Raw genomic sequence first — 6,119 nt, 5'->3', positions numbered from 1 at the left:
TATTGTATAAAATTGGCCCTAGTATACTGCCCTGAGGGACACCAGCTCTAATAGGTGTCCTTTCAGAGCATGAATATTGATAGCTCACTTGCAAGGTTCGGCTAGTCAAATAATTTTGAATAATTTTGGTGAGATATACAGGAAAATCAAATCGAGCTTATTAAGCTACTAAACCTTTGTGCCAAACACTGTCAAAAGCTTTTTCAATATCAAGAAGAGCAACACCAGTTGAATAACCTTCAGATTCGCTAGCGTTAATCATATTAGTTACACTCAAAAGTTGATGTGTAGTAGAATGTCCATGACGAAAACCAAATTGTTCATCAGGGAAAATTGAATTCTGATTAATGTGAATCATCATTCTATTCAAAATAACTCTCTCAAATGGTTTACTTAAAGAAGGAAGCAAACTAATTGGTCGATAACTTGAAGGCTCTGAAGCACTTTTTCCAGGTTTCAAAATTGGTGTTACTTTGGCGCTTTTCCATTTATTGGGAAAATAAACCAAGTGAAAACATTTTTTCAAGATTTTAACTAAAAAATTTGAAGTGCTTTCAGGCAACTTTTTAATAAGAATATAGAAAATCCCATCTTCCCCCGGGGCTTTAATATTTTTAAATTTTATGAAAATCAATTTAAGTTCGTCAATATTTGTCTCACAGGAACTTTCAAATACATTTTGCTCAGAAAGAATATCATCAAATTCTAGGGAAATTTGAGCATCAATTGGACTTATAACGTTTAAATTAAAATCATGAGCAGACTCAAATTGTTGGGCAAATTTTTGAGCTTTTTCTGCGTTAGTTAAAAGAAGTTTATCCCCATCTTTCAAAGTAGGAATTGGCTTCTGGGGCTTTTTCAAAATTTTAGTTAATTTCCAAAACGGCTTTGAGTAGGGTTTTATGTCCTCTACTGCTTTAGCAAAATTTTCATAACAAATGAAATTTAAACGACGTTTGATCTCTTTTTGAAGGTCGCAATAAATAAATTTCAAATAAGGATCCCTAGTACGTTGATATTGGCGTCGACGAATGTTTTTCAGTCGCATCAAAAACTGAAGATCATCATCGATCAAAGGTTGATTAAATTTATGTTTAACTTTAGGTATTGAAGCGGCTTTAGCATTGACTATTGAAGTTGTTAAATTTTCTACAGCCAAATCAATATCTTCTATTGAATTCAGTGAAACGTTTACATCTAAATTACGTTCAATAAAATTCCTATATCGCTCCCAGTCAGCTTTTTGAAAGTTAAAAGTTGATTTAAAAGGGTTTTCAATGGGACATTGGGATAAAGAAAAAGTTACTGGAAGGTGGTCTGAATCGAGGTCCGCATGAGTAACTAATTGACTACAATGCTCGCCTAAATCCGTTAGAACCAAATCAATTGTGGAAGGATTTCTAATCGAAGAGAAACAAGTATGCCCATTAGGATATTCAACAGTGTAATAACCTGCAGAGCAGTCATTAAATAAAATATTCCCATTTGAATTTGATGAAATATTATTCCAAGATCCCAATTGGCTACGATTGAACTGGCTCCTGCGCCTCTGGTTAAGCTTGTTCCTCACCACCCGGCACTGCTGCTTTCGCTTGAAATCTCTGAAGTTGTGACTCCTATCAAGAAGCCGGCATCCTTTTTTCTCGATTTCAAGAACGCCGATTTTGTCGCTATTTCACAAACGCTTGACGCCATCGACTGGAATTCTGAGCTCGAATCTTCCGATCCAAACGCCGCTGCTATGAAGTTCTCCCATATCATCAACTACATCATCGATCGTCACGTACCAAAACGCTCAGCAGCCTCTGACCTACGTGCTCCCTGGGTCACGAAAGAGTTGCGACAAATGAAAGCACTCAAGAACAAAGCCCTCCGCTACTACTTGAGGCACAAGTCTCTCCAGGCCAAAAACCAGTATCGCAAACTTAACGCAGCTTATAAAAAAGTAAGCACGCGTTGTTACCAGGGCTATCTTATCCGGATTCAGCGTGGTTTTAAAACTAGACCCAAATCGTTTTGGCAGTACATTAAGGACCAACGGAAAGAATCGGGCTTACCGTCCTACATGTTTTTGGAAGACAAGTCGGCGACCTCAGACCTTGATATTTGTAACCTCTTCGCTGACAAATTCCGTAGTACTTTGGATTCTGGTTCAATATCCACGGAGCAGTTGACTATGGCGGCTAGTAACGTCCCACGTCAGAGCACTTCCTTTCATCACATCGTAATCGAGGACGATACCGTCCTGAAGGCGACTGCTAAGCTGAAATCCAGTGTTTCTGCAGGTCCGGATGGCATTCCAGCGACTTTTCTAAAACGCTATATATCACATATGCTGACTCCTATAAAACGAATCTTCCAATTATCGCTCACGGAATCCACGTTCCCTTCCATTTGGAAAGAGGCTTACATGTTTCCGGTCTACAAAAAAGGTGACAGGAGAAACGTTAACAATTATCGCGGTATTTCTGCCCTATGTGCGATCGCCAAACTGTTTGAGCTGGTTGTACTAGATCCATTTTTCTCGTATTGCAATTTTTATTTCTCTAACGAACAACATGGATTCATGCCCAAACGTTCTACGACAACAAACCTGTTGACGTTCACATCTTCCGTGCAAGACAGTTTTGCCATGGGATCTCAAACCGACGTAATCTACACCGACCTGACCGCAGCTATCGACAAGGTAAACCACAAAATAGCCATAGCCAAACTAGATCGTATCGATATTTGCGGCTCTTTTCTGGAATGGTTCCATAGCTACCTGGTAGGACGGAAACTTATTGTACGATCAGGTGAATCATTTTCCGATCAATTCCGTGCCTCTTCTGGAGTACCTCAAGGGAGCCACCTAGGACCCATCATATTCCTGATCTACTTCAACGACGTGCTGTTGCTTCTCGATGGACCAAAACTGGCGTATGCCGACGACTTGAAATTGTTTCAATCCATCAACAGCCCCGAAGATGTCAACGTATTACAGAGCCAGTTTAACATCTTCGCCGCCTGGTGTGATGTCAATTGCCTTCCTTTGAATCGCAACAAATGTACGGTAATTTCGTTTTCACGCAAGCGGCTACCGCTATCGGCTGATTATTTTCTTGGACATGAGGCAATTGCACGAGTTGAGCATATGAAAGACCTTGGTGTGATCCTGGACGAACGGCTGGGTTTCAAGATCCACACAAACTACATCGTCGACAAAGCTTCCAGATGCCTGGGTCTTTTATTCCGCATGACAAAAGACTTTAAGGATATTTATTGCCTCAAGAGTCTTTACTGCAGCTTGGTTCGATCGTCCCTCGAATATGCCTCGGCTGTATGGTGCCCCTACTACCAAAATGGCTCGGAGCGTATCGAGGCCATCCAGAGGCGTTTTTTGCGCTTCGCTCTCCGGAACCTGAACTGGCAAGACCCGTTCCGACTCCCCAGCTACGAAAGCCGCTGCCGCCTTATCGACATCGACACGCTGCAGGCCCGCCGGACCGCAGCACGGGCCTCTATTGTTGCCGATCTGCTTTCGTCTAGAATCGACTGCCCTGCACTGCTTGAAGCACTCCAACTCAGCGTGCGATCCCGTGGCTTGAGGAATCGTAATCTTCAGCTCTTTGCTCCTCTCCGACAGAATAACTACGGAGCTAATACAGCGCTAATTGGTGCAATAAGGACGTTTAACCGCTTCTCCGACCATTTTGATTTTGACGTTTCGAGGGAATTATTCCGAAGAAGAATCCTTAGTGCTTTAAGTATAGTATAGGGTAAATTCCGTGTAATTGTAGTTTGTCTTTAATTTTTAACCTATCATTTGGATCAATATGTGATCTGTTGATGAAAATAAACAAATAACAAATAAGATCGGTGTTTTGCATGAAAGTCACCAATAATAAAAAAATTAGATTTGTTTCTGGTGAGTTTTTGTAAATCTCCCTTCAAAAAATTTTTCTGTTCACCGCTACATTGAAAAGGCAAATATGCGGCAATTATTATAATTTTCCCCATGGACGTTTCTAATTCAATTCCAATTGTTTCTAAGACTTTTGTATTGAAAGAAGGAAGAAGTCTAAATTTGAGACGACTATTGATGACAATAGCTACACCCCCACCTTGTCGATCAAGTCGATCATTTCGCAAAATTTTAAAGAAAGCATTGCTTTTCAAGTTATTATCTGGCTTGAAAAAAGTTTCAGTGATGGCAGCAATATGTATGTTTTGAGTTTTCAAAAATAAAAAGAATTCATCTTCGTTAGCTAGCAAAGATCTAGCATTCCAATTCATAATATTTAAACATCTATTTGGATCCATGAGGGAATCGTAAAGTCATAATAATTTTGTTGGCATAATTTAAAGAAGTTTGGAAAGCTTCAAACATTGAATTTGCTTTCAACATAAGTTGCATCATTTCCATTAAATTTTGATGCAAAAATTTTAATTTTTCCTCAGTTATCTCACCCAAATCAACAAAATTGTTAGGATCAGAAAATGAAGAAAAAGAACAGGTATTTGAATTTGAATCTCGGGGACTTTCCCAAGCCTTCGCATGAACGTTGAGACTTGGTTTTTCCACATTTTTATTAGCTAAACCTGAAGAGGGAAACCCATTTTCAACCACCTCTGAGGACGTTAAACAACAAGTCTGTGGCGCAGAATCAGCACAGGTAACATTAAAATCACTTCGAGCATTACCGAGTCGTGATTCTAAAGTAAGCCGAGGCTGACCGCGAACAGGCAGGTTGTTTGCCGGCCTGAAGTGTGAAGACGAAAAAGAGGAAGGAGGAGAAGAAACTTTCCTGACAACTTTGGGTTTTTTTCTAGAAGCAATAATTTTTGCCCTGATGGGGCAGTCTATCGAATTCGAGGAATGATTACCTGCGCAATTCGCACACTTGAAAAATTCTGTTTGTGGTTTATCACCACCAAAAAGGCATTTAGATTTTTCATGATCGAATGAGCCGCAAAGCATGCATCTGGCATTCATTCTACAATTTTTAGTGCCATGACAAAAAGCTTGACAACAACGACATTGCGTAATATTTTGAAGGAAATTGGTAGAAGATTTTCGAAAAGGTTCGAATTTGACTCGACAATGAAACATAAGACGAGCCTTTTCAAGAATTTGCAAATTATTCACCTGATCCTTTTTAAAATGGATCAAATAAAGCTCAGGATCAAAACCAACACTACTGGTATTATTCGTGTTGGTTCTTTTCCTCATTTGAATTACTTGAATCGGAGAAAAACCTAACAAAGAATTTAATTCAGTTGTGATCTCATCCGGTGTCTGATCGCCGGTGAGACCACGAAGTACAACTTTAAAAGGACGATCACTTCTAGTGTCGTAAGTAAAAAATTGATGTTTTTTATTATTCAAATAATTTAAAATTTTTTGAAAATCATTGAAAGATTCCGCCAATATACGAGCAGTTCCCCTTCGACCGATCTGAAAAGAAAACTTCACATCCTTGACGGAAGTGACGATTTCTTTCCGAAAGGCATTGAAGTCAGGAATTGTGACCGTAATTGGTGGAACCTTTTCGTGTTTAAGAGTATAAGAAGAAGTAGGTTTCTTAGTACTCTTATCAGAATTAAATATGAATATTTCCTCATCACCGATGATATGAAGGACATCGAATGAATTAGAAATTTAAACTTTTTTGGGCGAGGGACCTGAATTAGGTTCGGCAATCCGTTTTCTTTCGGCCCTTGAGCCGGCCGAAGACTTCCCCATGCTGAAAAGAAAAGAGAAAATATGAATAAAAGAAAATGAAAATAATTTGGCACTGAAAAGTGCTGTTTGAAAAACAGGTAAGGAAAATATAAATAATGAAAAACGTTCCTGCAGGTACACAGCAACGATACGATGCTCCGGCGTACGTGTTGACGGCTCAACGGTACAGATGGAAGTGGAATTGAAAACGATAATTGAAATGTATAAAACGGGGTAACATTGATCACCGCGGTAGCTTTGATCAACATGAAATATTTCCACATAATCATTGATAACTAAGTCTAAAGTTAAAATATCTTTAAAAAAAATTTCTACATTTAAAAATCTATAAGTTGAGTTTTAAATAGGGAAAAACTTGGTTTTTTTCCGAAAATTTCAAATGTAAGTAAAAATG

Source organism: Uranotaenia lowii, chromosome 1, assembly GCF_029784155.1.
Source record: "Uranotaenia lowii strain MFRU-FL chromosome 1, ASM2978415v1, whole genome shotgun sequence".
In the NCBI taxonomy this organism is placed as follows: Eukaryota; Metazoa; Arthropoda; class Insecta; order Diptera; family Culicidae; genus Uranotaenia; species Uranotaenia lowii.
The sequence above is the reverse complement of the archived record's forward strand: the minus strand, read 5'-3'. Positions refer to the sequence as shown.